The sequence below is a fragment of the Somniosus microcephalus genome, chromosome 4 (assembly GCF_052327205.1).
Source record: "Somniosus microcephalus isolate GS21.2 chromosome 4, FLI_Smic_1.0, whole genome shotgun sequence".
Classification (NCBI taxonomy): domain Eukaryota; kingdom Metazoa; phylum Chordata; class Chondrichthyes; order Squaliformes; family Somniosidae; genus Somniosus; species Somniosus microcephalus.
In genome coordinates, this window is record NC_140990.1 from 278,333,987 (window position 1) to 278,351,595 (window position 17,609).

The following is a 17,609-nucleotide window of genomic DNA, read 5'->3' on the forward strand; positions in this document are numbered from 1 at the left end:
TGATACATTTACACTCAGATGGCTCCAGCCATTCTATTCTGTTTTTTCATATTAATACATTAATTATCAATTTTTTTTGGAGGTGAGCCAATGAAAGCCAAACCCACATTCAAATAAAAATTGAAGAGACTCAGAAAAGTTCCGATTTGTGTGGTTTGGTGATTTTCAGAATGGGTTTTGAATTGACCCAAATGTGGACGTTGTCCAGTTTCAATCTGTTCAGACTTGAGAGGAGGTTTTCCACTGGAGGAACTGAACTGGAGTGGAAAATTGCACCCTTATTTTGGGAATTCCACTGGAGTGATGGCAGCGCCATACTAAATTTAATTTAAATTCCAAATGTAGACCTTGATCTAAAATATGCCCCCTAGCCCTGCATTCAACATCTGCCAAATTGTAGATACTGGAAGCACAGGTGTGTTCCTGCAGTAAGGAATGCTATGGTGGGTGGAGGGAAATTCAAAATTTAAATTCCCCAAAAGAGAGTGTAATTGATCGTGGGGTGATCAATTATACTCCCAAGTTCTGAGATTTTAAACATTTTGGCTAAAAATTGATTTGGTTTTCAGCTGCCCTGGAGGCACCCAGCCAGGCTCTGCCACTGCGGGTACTTGAGGCCGGCAACAGCCATTCCGCATCTCCTCCCCTAGAAACAAGCTTGTCGGCACAGGTGGGACTCCCACTGGAAGCCCGCCACAATTTTTAAAATAAGACTGACTTTGGAAAATCTGCCAGGGATTAGCCCATGCACGCAGATATGATGGATACTGCCAAAGGGGGCTCCAAATCTGCCCATTCCAGGTAAGAACATCCACAGCTATTTTGACAGCCAACGGCCTAGAAATTCGTTTAGGCCAGTTTTCAGGTGCCAAATGGGCCCAGGGAACGATCCCAGAGCCTGAGGATGAATGTCTAAGGATCGTTAGAAATTGGTTCTCGGGCTTCATGTAAATAATCACATTGGCGAGCTGCCAACGCCTGTCATGCCTCCACGGGCAGCTTGCCTGACTGAAGAGTCAAATTTTGGACCACCTGCCTCGCCGGCAGTGGCCTTCACGTAAGCTCCGGAGGAGGGGGTGTGGGGGGAGAGGGGAACAGGAGGGAGCCTCTTGCTCCTCCTGGCTCCACAGGAACGTACCTTTCGTTGGTGGTCCTGTTTAGGCTGAAGAATTGTGAGTGCGGTAGGCTCAACGCCTACCCCCGCTCAGCGCAGACCACTTTGGGTGAAGGGGCTCAAAACAGGTGTTATGTAAATGATGTGTCTATATAAGAGCCTTTTTTGGACAGCTGCCAGGGACGCCTAAAAAATGGTCTGACATAATTTTGGGTCGAACGTTTTTCAGGCGTCCTTGTGGTGCAGGATGTTGATTCTCGAAATTGGGCCTAACGAGGTCCAAATTCTACCCCAATATTTCATGCAAGCCCATAAATCGCATCACTGTAAAGGAACCCAAATATTAGATATGAAAAATAGCACTACAGACCTACATCTAGGCTGAGATTCAAAATGTTCCTAACATGCTGAAACCCAGTGTAGAGCTGCCACAGAGAAGATTTACTCAGAGACAATTGCATTAGTTTGCCGATTTGTTGGGAATGCAAAACCTTATTTTTTGCACTAAGTGACTCGTAAATGTTCAAAGGTTAGCGCAGAGTATACAGATATTCTTCAGTCCTAACTCATTCAATGAACACTGCTGCCACTGTGATCTTTGCTGCTGCTGGGCCCAGCAGCCGTGCACAGCAGCACTCAATGTCATCTGATACATTGCCCCAAGATTCAGGTCTCTGACAAGAGTGACACCAATTGGCAAATCTAGTAGTGAATGGAAAGGTCCAAATAATCTTGATTAATTTAAATTTTTTGTGTGAAATAAACCCATTGGGCCAGAAATTCGCGGCCAGAAGCGTGAGTACGGTCGGGGTACTCACGCATCTGGCCGTTGGAAATGCCGGCGTTCAGCAGGAACAGCGCATGCGGGGAACGCCGGCATTTCCAGACCCGAGGTCTATTCACAGCGCATGCGACTGCACAGGCAGCGCTTGTGCAGTGAACTTTGTGGATTTCAATGATGGATTCAGTGAGGGTAAGTCCTTAGAAGTTACACTTGAAAAAAGCAAGTGTAAAGTTGTTCATTGGCTGCGGAGGAAGATATATTTTATCGTGGAGCTTCTGAAATGCAATATTTTTGTTTGGGAAAGGGAGGGAAGTTATTTTAAGAAATTTTAAGTAAGTTTTAAAGTTAAAAAATTTTTTTTTTTTAAAAAGGGTTTTCAGAACGGTAGGTAGAAGGAGCGATTGTGGCTGTGTGAATGGAATGTGAGAATGAGTTATGTATGTATGTCCACATATATTCCTTTACGTATATGTATGTATGTTTTATATTCCTTTACTAATGTGTATGAATGTATGTTTTTAATTATGATTTTCCAATAAGTTACTTTCTCTGAAAGTCATAATTAAATAATACATTCATACACATAAGTAAAGGAATATATACATAACACGCAAAGGAATATATACAGACATACATACTTTCAGAAGCTCCACGATAATAAATATCTTCCTCCGCAGCCTCTGGAGCAACTGTACCCATGCTTTTTCATGTGTAAGTTGTAATGACTTGACCTCACTGAAAGCATTAATGAAAGCGGCGAATTATACTGCGCACGCGCTGCCTGTGCAGTCGCACGCGTTCTGCCTCTGAACCCCTTCGTTCAGAGGACAGGAAATGCCGGTTTTCCCCACATGCACTGTGCATGCTGAAAACCGGCATTTCATCCAGCCAGATGCGTAAGTACCCCGACCGTACTCACGCATTTGGAAGGGAATTACTGGGCCAACATTTTACATGTCAATAAAATGAAAAATTTAACAATTGCACGACTTGCCCCCTCGCATCTGCGACTGAGGGTCCAAGGAGGTGCATTGCGCAAGAGGTCATCATCGTACGTATCCTCACACTGTTCCCTTTGGGGAACTGTATGAAGTGGTGGAAGGATTTATGGCCGTGATTAACGCTCATTCCGTGACCGTAACCATCTTTGAACCAGCCATTAGGGTGGTTAGTCCTATGGCGGGAGGGTTTTACGGGCTCCCACAACCCATCTGAGGGGGGGGGGCCACCAACACCCACGGACGCAAGTATCCCGCTGGATGTCCACCCAGAATTTAAAGTTGGAGCTCCGACTCCACTTGCCGGGACTGTCTGGAGTGGGGTTCAAAACCCTACTCCTTCTGGCCCAGCGGCGGGGATGCTTACTGCTACGCAAAAGGCCCACTCCGCACAAAAGGTGACACCCATACGTTTCCTGCGCCTTTTCCCTCCCCGTGACTGGAGCCCTATGCTGCCATTTCACGTTGCTAATCGGATTGGGCCTTTGTCATAGCGGTAGGATCCCCGCTGCTGGGCCAGATTAGGGTAGGGTTTCGAACCCCGCTCCAGACAGTCCCGGCAAGTGGAGTCGGAGCACCGGCTCTAAATTCTGGGTTGACATCCAGTGGGATATTTGCGTCCGTGGGTGTGGGTGGCCCCCCCTCCTTGTATAGCTTGTGGGAGCCCGTAAAACCCTCCCGCCATAGGACTAACCGCCCTAATGGCTGGTTCAAAGATGGTTACGGTCACGGAATGAGCGTTAATCATGGCCATAAATCCTTCCACCACTTCATACAGTTCCCCAAAGGGAACAGTGTGAAGACACGTATGACGACGACATTGCTAAATAAATAAATGGAATTAAAAAAATTCTTTTAGGGCTTTTAAAAGTCTTTAAATTGCTTTAATTCTCTTTAAAACTACTTCAGATTACTCAAAATAATGTAAACATTTAAAAAAGTTTATAAAAGTTACCAAAATCTTCAAAAAACTTCCAAAAACCTATTTAAACTGCTGCTTTGCATGTAAAAATGCTTAGCAGCTTGACAGAAACATTGGGGGCGTGTCCAGTGAAACTGAGACCTCAAGGGGCGTGTCTCACTTGCACTGCACGCTCCTGGCTTCGCGCTGGCTGCACTCCTGGGCGGCGTGACGTCATACGCTGCCCGGGATTCTTCTTTCTGTTTCAGCAAGTGCAGGCGTCCCTGGAGCTGATCGGCAGGAGCGCGGGGTAAGTGCAAAAACGGGGCTGCAAGCCCCGTTCAGCAATTTCTGGCCCATTGTAAATAAATGACAGTTACACAAACCCTCCTCCAGATTGCTTCCAGAAGCGGATAAACGAACAATGTCAAAATGTAACAGATTTCCAGCTACTATCTGATACAAATAAAAAAACCTTATCCTAAATTAGGGGAGACAGGGATATCCTCCAATATATTCCTTCACATCTGTCTTGTTTTGCACACTTTGTACAAAAATAATAAATTGCAGGACAACAGAGTATTACAGTTTAAACTCTTTTAATGAAGCATCAGGTCTGTGCTTACTCATATCAGGACAGCACCGTGTGGACAAGATGGAGTCAGGACCCCCTGGGTCTTCTAAACAATAGCAGTCCTTACAGATGCCTGCAGGCCAATGACAACTCAGCATGTGATCACATGTGAATATAATAGGCATTCCTTACAGATGCCTGCGGGCCAATGATAAATCAATATGCAAATATTATAACATCCAATCCCAGATCCCCAAAATGCAGCAACTTCCTTTCTCAAAACCATAGTTATCCACTGCATCCCCTAAGTGAACACAATCATCAGTAGCTGCTGCTTTTCAAGTCAGTTAAAACACCCAAAAATTACAGTGAAATACAGAAAATGCCCTGTCCAGCCAAAATGTCAACACAGTAAATTTACTCCCTTATCTAAACTTTAATTTTCATGTGATAAATGGTGCTGTGCTGTTCACCAGAAAGATGGCAAAGATTTATTGTCTGAAGTAAAGCAGCAGCTTTTTGCTATTAGGAATTTACTGGTGACCTGAAATGCAGACCTCTATTTGCCTAAGAGGAAAGGCTGGAAGTACAGACTATTGGAAAAATGTGTCCCAATGTTACTGCCGTAGAAATGAAAAGAAATGAAAAAGTACAGAACCTAATTTCTGCTACTTGAAGTTGATAATTCATTTAAGGAACTGTATTCCTCCCTCTCAAAAACCCCAAAACAAAAATCTTTTCAACCAAGCTATTGCTTACCCTTCTAATCTCCTTTCCTGCTCAACGTTTGTCTTTCTTACACCTGCTGTGAAGTGCTTTAGAACATTCTTTACATTAAAGAAACCATTGCCTTCGGCTCCTGCCACAAGCTCTATGTCCTTACCATCAACTCCATCCACTCCCTGGGCACTGTGGCAGCTTAAACCTGTTTCACCCTGAGCTAAGTTTCCAATCCCTCGCCTTTACAAAGACCGCTTACTTCCACCTCCATATCATTGCCCCAACCTCAGTTCATCTGTCACTGAAACCCTCATTCATATCTTTGTCACCTCCAAACTCAAATGTTCTCCCTGCTAGTCGTCCTGCACCCTCCATAAACTTCAGCAGATCAAGGGGCTTTCCCAGGCTGAGAGCAGGCCAGCTGAAGGCCCCAACAGGAACAAGTGCAAAAAGTGCAAGAGGTCCTAGCATTTCTTCTGATCCTAAATACAAAGTAAATTTCACCTGTGTCTTCAGCCCTATCCAGCTCTCAGGCTCCCCCCTTCAGAGTGACAGGGTGCCACTCTGACTTTCTCCTGCCTCAGAGGGGAGGGTGCCCTTATTGCACCACTACAGGTGTGGGCACCCACTCCAAATATTCAAATGGCTCTGTTCAGAGAATTTAGGATATGGTTATCAGCCGATTACAGTGGCTGGTGGAAGGTACACCTCATCCCACCCCAAATGCACTGCAGAATTTCCAGGCTTCTATTTTTAGTGCATGTTTTTTGTTCATCTTTTTGGATGGGGAAGTGGTGTTTCAAAGTGGATCTTTTTCCTTTCATAAGCATTCTTTTTAGTTTGGTATATATGTTTCAAGACAATTAAAATCTAAGAGAATTCACAACATCAACATAAGGAGAAGTTATCAATGGAGGCAATAATTGACCAAATCAATTTGTCTTCGTGTTGTATTAAATAACATAAAATGAAATGTTATCATTTCTGACCTAAGATACTGTATGATATTAACCAACAGGATTTTCTCGAGCTTTGCTTGTACGTAGACGGAATGCAGTATTCATATTTGGCCCATTGTGACTCACTTGAAATGTGCAAACTCACAGCACTAGACGAGCGTGGGCAAAACGACTTCAGACAACAACTGTTTGACTTGGAATGAAAACTGGAAGCACAACTTAAAGTTTCAAGAACTTTGTGCCAATAAAAATGATCAAAAACAAACAAGCTCCAAGTCCATAACACCAAAAGCATTTGCTAACTATTTTTGGTTTACCCTGCTGATTACAAATATGAAATATTTGATGTTCTTACCTAAAAATTGCATCTGATAGGGTGATTTTCTAAATATGTTTATATAGTAGGAAAAGGCAGGGCAGAATGTTGATGTAAAATCATTATGAGAACTGCCATGGTGATTCAGTTGGTGAATGCTATGTCTGGTGTGGAACTGAGCCATGCAGATAAGGAAGCTCCGAGTTACAAGCCCTGCCTTGTGCTGAGTTATCTGATTGCAGCATGGGTGGTGGAAGGGGTGCTAGAATCACCACTGGATTAGGGAGCAGGGAAAAAACACTGGTTCCACATCCTGTTCACGATCCAGTGAGCATTGCTGGGAAATACACATCGATGGATATCGAATGAGGACAGGATCTGGCTCCCCACCATGATTGAATTCTATGCCAACAGTAAAACCCCAAAATTCATGGGTTCAAGGAGGGCATGAATGTTTTTTTTCCAGTCACGGGATGTGGGCGTCACTGGCAAGGCCAGCCTTTATTTCCCATCCCTAATTGCCCTCGAGGAGGTGAGCTGCCTTCTTGAGCCATGTGGTGAACATACTCTCACAGTGCTGTTAGGTAGGGAGTTCCAGGATTTTGACCCAGCAACGATGAAGGAACGGTGATATAGTTCCAAGTCAGGATGGTGTGTGCCTTGGTGGGGAACCTGGAGGTGGTGGTGTTTAATGTTCCCGTAAATTTTTGGGGGGGCGCTGGGCCCCTTTAAGGGGCTGCGCGGCCTATTTAAAATACTACGCATGCGCAATTTTTCCTATTTAAAAGCCGGTGAGCCTGGTGCATGGGAGCTGCAGAGTGCTGTGCTGCTGCAGAGCTTAAAGGGAACATTAGTGATGTTCCTATGCGCCTGCTGCCCTTGTCCTTCTGGGCGGTAGAGGTCGCAGGTTTGGGAGGTGCTGTCGAAGAAGCCTTGGCGAGTTGCTGTAGTGCATCTTGTAGATGGTACACACAGCAGATGGTGGTGGGGGGAGTGAATGTTTAAGGTGGTGGATGGGGTGCCAATCAAGCGGGCTGCTTTGTCCTGGATGGTGTCAAGCTTCTTGAGTGTTGTTGGAGCTGCACTTATCTAGGCAAGTGGAGAGTATTCCAACACACTCCTGACTTATATACATAGGATTACATAGGATATACGGCACAGAAACAGGCCATTCGCCCCAACCAGTTGATGCTCACCAGTTTATGCTCCACTCGCGCCTCCTCCCGTCTTTCCTCATCTAAATCTAGCAACATAACCCTCTATTCCCTTCTCCCTCATACGTTTGTCCAGCGTCCCCTTAAATACATCTATACTATTCACTTCAACCACTCCCTGTGGTAGCGAGTTCCACATTCTCACCACTCTCTCAGTAAAGAAGTTTCTTCTGAATTCCCTATTGGATTTCTTGGTGACTATCTTATATTGATGGCCTCCATTTATGCTCTTCCCCACAAGTGGAAATATTCACTCTATCAAAACCTTTCATAATTTTATAGACCTTTATTAGATCACCCCTCAGCCTTCCCTTTTTTCAAGAGAAAAGAGATCCAGCCTGTTCATCCTTTCCTGATATGTATACCCTCGCATTTCTGGTATCATCCTTGTAAATCTTCTCTGCACCCTCTCCAGTGCCCCTATATCCTTTTTATAATATGGCGACCAGAACTGCATGCAGTACTCTAAGTCTGGTCTAACCAAGGTTCGTTACAGGTTTAGCATAACTTCCCTACTTTTCAATTCAATCCCTCTAGAAATAAACCCCAGTGCTTGGTTTGCATTTTTAATGGCCTTGCTAACCTGTGGCGTAACTTTTAGTGATTTGTGTATTTGTACTCCGAGATCCCTTTGTTCCTCTACCCCACCAAGACTCGCACCCTCCAAGTGATAAGTGACCTCCCTATTCTTCCCACTGAAATGTAATACCTCACATTTGTCTGTGTTGAACTTCATTTGCCAATTATTTGCCCATTCTGCAAGTTTATTAATGCCCTCCTGTAACTTGTTGCAGTCCTCCTCAGTATTGACTATCTCCCCCAATTTGGTATCATCTGCAAATTTAGAAATTGTGTTTTTGATTCCAAAGTCTAAATCGTTAATGTAAATTGTGAACAGCAGTGGTCCCAGCACTGATCCTTGTGGAACACCACTACCCACCTTCTGCCACTGTGAATAGCTACCCTTTACTCCCACTCTCTGATTTCTGTCTTGAAGCCAGCTAGCTATCCATTCTGCTACTAGTCCCCGGACTCCGCATTCTCTGACCTTGTTCATCAGTCTATTATGGGGTACCTTATTGAAGGCCTTTTGAAAATCTAGATACATTATATCTACTGCATTACCATTGTCTACTCTCTCTGTTACCGCTTCAAAAAATTCAATAAGGTTGGTCAAGCAAGATGTCCCCTTTTGAAATTCATGCTGACTATTCAATACTATACTTTTTGTTTCTATTTGTTCTTCTATTCTCTCCTTTAGTACAGATTCCATTATTTTTCCTACCACTGATGTTAAGCTGACTGGTCTATAATTCCCTGGACATGTTCCATCCCCCTTCTTAAATATAGGTATTACGTTAGCTATCCGCCAGTCCTCTGGCACTACACCTTTTTGTAACAAATTATTAAATATGTGTAGTAATGCCTCTGCTATCTCTTCCCTAGATTCTTTTAAAATGCATGGCTGCAATCCATCCTGACCAGAGGTTTTATCCTCTTGAGTTTCATCAGTTTATTTAATATATCCCCTTTTTAAATTTTAAATGCACTTATCTCATCATCCAATATCATGTCCACCTGTTCTATCTCCCTGGTAAATACTGAAGCAAAATAATTATTTCACATTTCTGCCATCTCCCTATCATTACCTGTGGTATTGTCCTGTCCATCACTTAATGGCCCTATTTCCATCCCAACCTTCCTTTTTTATTGATGTGCCTGTAAAATTATTTACTATTTTGTTTTATGTTCCTTGATAATTTAATTTCATAATTCCTTTTTGCCTTCCTAATTGTTTTTTTTTTTAGTTCTCTCCTAATCCTTTCGTATTCTCTCTTATCATGCACTCCTCTGCTGTCTATGTACTTAATGTATGCCTATTGCCTTATGTCTTTATTCATCCATGGAGTCTCATTAGTGTTTAGTTTGTTCTTTCCTTTTAGCAGAATATATTTTTCCTGCACTCTGTTGAACACCGTTTTAAATGTTTCTCATTGTCGATCTACATTGTTGTTTGCCAATATTGTTGCCCATTTTATCTTCCCAAATTCTATTCTCAGCCCCTCAAAATCAGCTTTTCTCCAATCTATTAATTGTTTTTTGTCATTCTTATGTCCTTCTCTATTGTCATCTTAAAGCATATTATATTATGGTCACTATTGCCTATATGTTCCCCTACTTTTACTTCTCTTATCTGCTCTGGCTCATTCCCCATAACTAGACCCAATAGTGCCTTGTGCCTTGGGGGTGGTAGAAAAGCTTTGGGGAGGAAGGAGGTGAGACACTCACTGCAGAATACCCAGCTTCTGATATGCTCTTGTAGCCACAGTATTTATGTGGCTGGTCCAGTTAAGTTTCTGGTCAATGGTGACCCCCAGGATGTTGATGGTGGGGTAGTAATTGGTAAGATTGGATGTGTCCTTTTTGTGGACAGGACATACCTGGGCAATTTTCTACTTTGTCATGTAGATGCCAGTGTTGTAGCTGTATTGGAATAGCTTGGCTAGAGGCGCAGCTAGTTCTGGAGCACATGTCTTCAGCACGATAGCCGGGATGTTGTCAGGGCCTTTGTTGTATCCAGTGCACTCGACCGTTTCTTAATATTGCGTGGAGTGTTCCAACGCGGAAGGGCAGAACCTGGTTCTGCTCGGATTCTGCCCCATTTACAGGGCTCCTTTAAATTCTGGATATTCCACCCACCCCATCTTTATGTTAGGAGGTATGTCTGGGAAGTTCCCTGACCCCCCTGTGAAATTCCCTGACCCACCTGTGAAATTCTACCCTTATAAGGCCTCAGAGAACTCACACCAGCTTAAAGATGGCGTGAGTTCCGCTAATGGCCTTAAGTAGGCCCAAATTTTTATTAGGGAATGGCAACTGATCCCAGACAAGACCAATTACTTTCCCCAAGAGGCCCATTGCTCTACTGGGAGCAGACGATTAAGAAATTGGGTCCGAGCCAGACCTGCTTTCCACCATCATACATGCATGCCAAAATTAGAGCTCGTATTCTTTCCCATATAACAAGTGATACATTAAAACGTTCCTGTGGTTTTAGCAAACCTTTATTGTTCTCTTCTGAATTGAAGACCCAAAAATTACCATTTTTTATGTTCCTACAACCCTGTAGGATCGTGCTAATCAGAGAACATTTATTTAAGCACATTTTAAATTATTTAGCCCTTCAATGCAAATAGCAACTACTTCATGTATTTAGTTGAACAAAAAATATAAAATCCCTACAGACATTCAACCTCGACAAATTAAAATAAGTCAGCAGACCACAGTCCGCATCCAAACTATTCATCTTGATAGTGTCATGTGAACCCACAATTCCCGCTTCCTCAGCAGATGTCTGTGTAACCTTGTGAACTCCAGAGCGACTGTACACAACAGTTTAATAACTTGATGTTAGCTGCCAAATCACTAAATGGCAGCAATAGCTGTGTATAACTTTTCAAAGAACAAGCATTTCCAAATAACCAAACCAAAAGAAATTAATGGTTCGGATTTTGCGACTCCTACGAGTGCGTACGCGCCCTAACGCAAGTGCCGGTTTCAGGCATGCGAAGCGCATGCGCTGAAAACCGGCACTTGTAATCGGTCAAGAATTCTCTTGACAGATCATCCGCATGGCCAAGAAAAGTGCCTCTGCGGGTGGAGAGTTTGCACAACCTCCGCCCGCTGAATGACTGTCAAATTCTTACGCCTGCTTTTACCAGCTTAAGAATTAAAAAAAAATAGAAAAATGAAATTTGATAACTCATTTATAAATTAAAAACACTCTTCGAGATGGTAAGTTTATTTTTAGCCCCGTAAAAAACATTTAATTTCCCCCCCAAAAATTCTTTTTTATTAAAAATATTTAATTAATTGGCATTTTAATTCATTTTAAGTATGTAATTAAAAAAAATGTATTTAATGTGTTGGTGTATTTTTTTAGGTGGACCCCATTCATACTTTTGACAGTTCTGTATGTCCAAACTAACTTCACACAGGATCTGTGCAGCTAACAGCACCGTGGGACCTCTTACTCCATTGAAGGTGCTATATAAATTCAAGTTGTTGTTGTTTAATTGCATCAATCTAGATGAATTCAAACCTGGGACCCTAGGGTGAATAAAACAACATGCTAATCCACTATGCCACCAGTTCTCCTTTATTCTCAATTTTACTTAAACAAACTACTTAAATGGCCTTTATTTTTCATGTTTCCTCCTGCAAAAGGCCCATATAATTATTGCTTGAGAAATATATTTTCTGATGTTGGTGGGAAGTAGGCTGCCTACACTCATAGCAGGAAACATTGGTCTAACTCTGCACATTTTAATCAAATACAGCATCCACGAGCTACATTATAAAATGGCTGTACTGTCAGAAAATCCAAATTTGATGTTCAGTATCAGATATTAGTGGCATAAAAAGAATTTTTATGTCTATGACATCAGCAGATCATGCATTTGAAAATGTGTAATGGATATGGAAAACTAAAGAGCCAACTGTTAACCCCATTACTGTTGACACAGTCTCCTCCACCCAAAAAGAGTGGGCGGATGGATTTTCAAATTCACAGCTTCTGACTTCTGATGCTTATGCTCCACTGTGGTTTTGCTGAGACATAGCATGCTTTCATGGGATGAAACCGTCTGCTTTTCCCCTATGGCGGGATGCTGTATCCAATAGGATAGCTAAGGGACGAGGATTCATTGCACACAGATGGTAAGCAGATTGGATTGGCAAAGTGGAAACTTGGCACTGAGAGCGTCTTCCTCTGCTATTGGTATGAAAAAAGGAATTCACAACATAAATGACTGATTTGGCTCATCCTTTCTGTGTGACTTACAAGCAATTTTTCACATTTTCAGTACACAGTCACCAAATCTTTCTTTGGTTTCTTTGTTTAATTCACTTTCCATCTGTGCAATTGATAATGCGAGCTGGTTTTAGACGTTTACTTGTTCGAGCGTGTGTTTTTATTATTTAGTTTTCATATCATGGATTGCTAAAATGCTTAATAAGCAAGAAAACAATAGTTACAACAGAGTCACAACAGCAAAAAACTTGCATTAGTCCACTTAGCCTACTGGCACCTAAAACAACCTATTCTTTACAGTGCTGGTCTGTTAGTGCATTGTCTCTTTCAACTATGCCAAAAGTTGTCTCAACATTTGCTCAGCTTTTATACATACCAACTCCCACAATATTAATGAATAATAATGATAATCAGAAAAGCATGGCGCAAAATTGGCCCAGATTTTGCAGTAAAAAGAATTGGTGAGCCACCAGCGCTCACCGATATTAAAGAGTAAATCAGACAGCAACTGACAGGCAACCGCACATGCGCAGTTAAAGGCGGAAGTCAGGAAGCTGCTGTCCAAGTTGCCCTGCTCCTCCAGAAGCTTCACTATAACAACACCTCGCTGAAAGACTTGGCATTGAAATACATGCAATGGTGTGAAGTTGCAGTACTTACACGATAGATACCCACTAAACACAGCAGAAAATGTTAGGGCTTGTTCATTCAAGTGTGAGTGAATTTTTAACTGTGTGGTAAGTCTTAATTACTGCCAAACAACCTCTCTGGCCCTGAAAATTAACTTTTATAAGTGAGTTTCAATCCTTCAGATTTTAATTATGGTTGGAGATTTAAAAAAATTAAAAAATGTAAGTGATTTGTTTTACTTTTGCTTTCTGTCTTATATCGCTCTCTTATTCCCATCTTTCTCTCCTCTCGTAGGCCGGAATTTTCCCATTAAAAAAAACGGGTGGGTTTGGAGCATGGGGGCAATTCAACTGTTAAAAATGGGATTCCCGACCTGATCCCACCTCCAACCCGCTCACTTACGATTTTGCCGGAGGCAGGATGAGGGGGCGCAGGCGACCAACCTTCTCCCATTTAAATATTGTAATGAGGCTGGAAGCCTCTATTTTCCCCTCCATTTTGAACTTAACTGCCTGGGGACGGTTTTCACACAATTCGAGAAACCCAGCAGTTAAACTGAGATGTTGCATCTAAGAGGTAAGTGGTTTAGACCTAGCTCCTGGATCCAGGGTCCCGACCATACCCACCCCCGCCCCGCGATTGGAGACCCCCTCACAAGGCCTCAGATCGCATTACCAGGCCCCCCCCCCAACAAACAATGATGATGAGGCCGGTCTCGATCCTCTGGTACCCCCGCTGAACCACCGCCACCACCCCTGGCCACACCCACCCCTCCACGTTCCTGATCCCCAACCCCCCCCCACCCCCCCTGCATTCCACGCTTGCCTGCCGATCCCCGGCCACTCCCATCGCCTGCCGATCCCCCGCTGATCCTGCCTCCCGGGTTTCCTGCCCATCTCAGACCCCCGCCCCCCGAAGAAAATTCCGGCCTTTATTTCGCTTTCTGTACATGATTTGATATTGAATTAACTATTCCAAATTACACTTCCTGGTTTAGACTCTGTGGCGGTTATTTTGGCCAAAGGATGGAAAACAGGCACTAAATGGGTGCTGTGTTAATAAGAAATGCCTGTTTGAAAGTCCAGGTTTAGCACACAATTTTTGGGCTAATTGTTGATTATCATGATTTGAATGTGCCTGCAGGCACTAACCAGAAACTGACAGGTTTAGCACTCAAGTGCTGATTAGACATAATTTTCATGGAGCACTATATGTGGGCTCCTCACACCCACTCCCACTGAAGGCATGGAGTGCTCTGGCAGGCACAAAGCAGCACATTGCAGAATGGCTGAGGGACGGACGGATAAAGTGCACAGTTTCTCGGATGCGGCACTGGAGCTCCTGGTGGAGGAGGTGGGATGTCCTGTACCCGTCGGGGGGGGGGGGTAATGGACACCACCTTGCCCACCTGTCCGTCTCTCCTGCAGCAGTTGGTGCTGCTCTGCCTGGCCTCATGTTCTCCTCCCATTCCTTGTCCAGACCAAGGGGGACCCCTAGCAAGCTGCCCATGACCAAGCACTCCCTTTCTCCTGGTGACTCCTGGCAGGTGGAGTAGCACGGCACCTTTTTAGGTGAAGTCCTCAGAGAATTTCCAGAATAAGTGTTGTTCGAGTGTTGGTGAAGTCTTGACAAAGTGTCCCACACAAATGCCATGCAGCCTTTTTAATGAGCAGGCATTTTAAGTGGCAATCAGCTGTTCAGCTAACCTCCGGGCGGCCGTTCCTCGCGCTGGCTTCAACTCCTTTACCAAGATGCCGTCTTGTGCTAAACGCAGGCTAAAACCAGCGTTTCAGTTTAAGACCCCCATCTTGGCCATCTCTTTACCCCTTTAGCGCCTAAAGTATTTGGCAAAAATCGTCCCCATAGTGCCTAATTAAGGATTCTTCAATCTGATTAGTTAACACAGTTCTCAGATCCCCTGTAGAGGGTGCCGCGCAGAAATGGATTTCTAATCACCGCAAGTTCCAGTGTAAAAGCCCACAGAAAGTCTGTGGGCAAGTATAAGTGTAATGAAAGACTGGCACCGTTTGTATGCCGCCGACCGCAAAACCTGGGCCAATATATATTGCACATCCTTCTAGAGCTAATTGTTAACATTATTTAAATTAGAGTTTTCTATTTGCTCAGTTTATATATCAATATTTCAGAAAGTGTCTGGTCTCGGCTTTTTATTCAAATTGGAAGAATCTCAGCTACTGTTACTTAATGCACAGCAAACTGAAGTGGTGAACCATTCTTCTGTCAAGCAGCTTTTTCAAAGGCTGAAGTGAAACCTCAGGCTGTTGTTTATATGGCAGCCTGCATTAATGTCATGCAATGAAAATATTTTCCATTGTAATGAAAGCTGGCATTAGGTTGTGGCTGAGCAACGTGGAAATCTTACTCATGAATCTTATTTGTACAGTCTGCAAGAACATTTGCTTTCAAAAAAACTCTTTTTTGTAGATGCTCAAGATTTGCATTATAATTTTGCTTTAAAAGCAAAAATTCAGCAGCTCTAAAATCCTTCAGTGGCCTTAACTTAGTAGTCTTAGGAAATGTATTTCAAACTGTAACGCTACATTTGAACAGCTGCAATTGATTTCAGACTGGTAGCAGCAGTTTTGGTTCCAGGCAGCAAGTACCCTGTTTACAGCGCCTGGCTGGAATTCTGATTCTGCCCAGAACATGTTGCATGCATATGCAGAACTCTTCACCCAGCTGTTTAATTCTTAATGTTTAGAGAATGTGTATGCCAGTGTTGTGATTTTCTAAATATTTAAATTAATTTAAAATGTGTCCAGATGGTTCAGTTTTAAACTTGGTTTGACACCCCACAGAAGTTAAACTCCATGCGGTGTCACATTCAGGCAATGTGAGATTACCTACTGCAGGGAGTTTCACTTTAAACTGTTCCTGTAAGGACTCCATTCCCTAATCCCAGTTTCTCCATCTCCATTGCATCTGCTCTGACGATGCTGTGGCGTTGCCACATTGGGGAAACACTGTGTGTATGTAGATAAACCTGTATAATCCCCTTTTAACTGCTGTATTCCCCTCCCCCCGCAAGCCAGTTGCAAGCTGAGAGGAATAAGGCACGTTCAGACTTGCCTGCTGCTGATAGAAGGAAAACCAATCAGGTTCCAGCAGGTGACCAATCCGTGAGTCATCACGGGCTACACGAATTCAGTACTGTATTGTGAGAGTTGGAGTAAAGACCTATTTCTTGTAGCTCGCTGTGTTGCCTATTTCTTTACGCGGGAGACCGTAGTCCCCCACATTGGTGACCCCGAATGTCGGTGGCCGAAGCCCCCGACTCACGCAGCCCTACAGAGGCCAGCAACGACCCGATGGCAACCAGCAGCAGCCTGATGTCGGCCGGCGCCGCGTCCTTGAAGCTCCCCACCTTCTGGGAACACCAAGCACCAGCTTGGTTCGCGCACTCGGAGGCCCAATTCACCCTTCGCAGGGTTCAAGACGATGAAGAAAGGTACCTCCACGTAGTCTCAGCACTAGCAAGCTCTACCGCCGCCGAAGTTCTCGACCTGCTGGGGAACCCACCACAGACCGGCAAGTACTCAACCATTAAGGACCGCTTGTTGCAGGCTTACGGCCTGTCCAAGGAGGAGAGGGCCCGCAGGCTTCTCTCACTACCAGGCCTCGGCGATTCTACCCCGACCCAGTTGATGAGCCGGATGCTTGCGCTCCTGGGCTCTGAACCGTAGTGCTTTTTGTTTCGGGCCCTTTTCCTCAGCCTGCTTCCTCAGCAGGTACAGACTGCCCTCGCGGGGTCCCCGATCACGGACTGCGTACAACTGGCAGCCGCCGCGGACAAAGTTTTCACCGTCGCCCAACTTGGCTGTGCAGCCGCGAGGCTCCCCGACACCACCGAGCACGCGCCGCCATGCCAGGCCGCAGAACTATGCTACTACCACGCGCATTTCGGCCATAAGGCCCAACGCTGCAGAGCACCCTGCTCTTTCGATCAAACCAAGATGGCCGCCCAGCCCAACGCACCAGCCCCGCGCCGCCGCCTAGGCCCGCTCGACCGCACCCCCGCCGCCACGATGGCCATCGGCACCGCAGGTAAACTGCTGTACATAACCGACTCTCTTTCAGGGCGCAGATTCCTTTGCGACACCGGAGCCCAATGCAGCATAATTCCTGCCTCCCAGCTCGACATCCAGGCAGGCCGCAGCGGCCCACCCCTCGTGGCGGCAAATGGCGCAGCCATCGCTACTTTCGGAAAGCGATGGGCCGAGGTTTGTTTCAACGGCCAGCGATTTATGTGGGATTTCGTGACGGCCTCGGTGGCACATCCTTTCACAGAATCACAAAATCACAGAAACCTCACAGTACAGATAGAGGCCATTTCGGCCCATCGAGCCTGCACTGACACATATCCCACCCGATCCCCGTAACCCCTACACCAACACATATACTACCCTATCCCCGTAACCCCACGTATTTAATCCCCCTAACACAAAGGGTCAATTTTTTTTTTATCATAGCCAATCAACCTAACCCGCACATCTTTGGACTGTGGGAGGAAACCGGAGCACCCGGAGAAAACCCACGCAAACACGGGGAGAATGTGCAAACTCCAC

At 44.6% G+C, this 17,609-nt stretch overlaps 1 protein-coding gene across 3 annotated transcripts in view; it reads right to left on the bottom strand.

The window, feature by feature from the left end:
* itgb5 (integrin, beta 5) overlaps positions 1 to 17,609 on the bottom strand; it is a 192,249-nt gene that overhangs the window by 35,028 nt on the left and 139,612 nt on the right. The gene's annotated exons all lie outside the window — the stretch shown is intronic.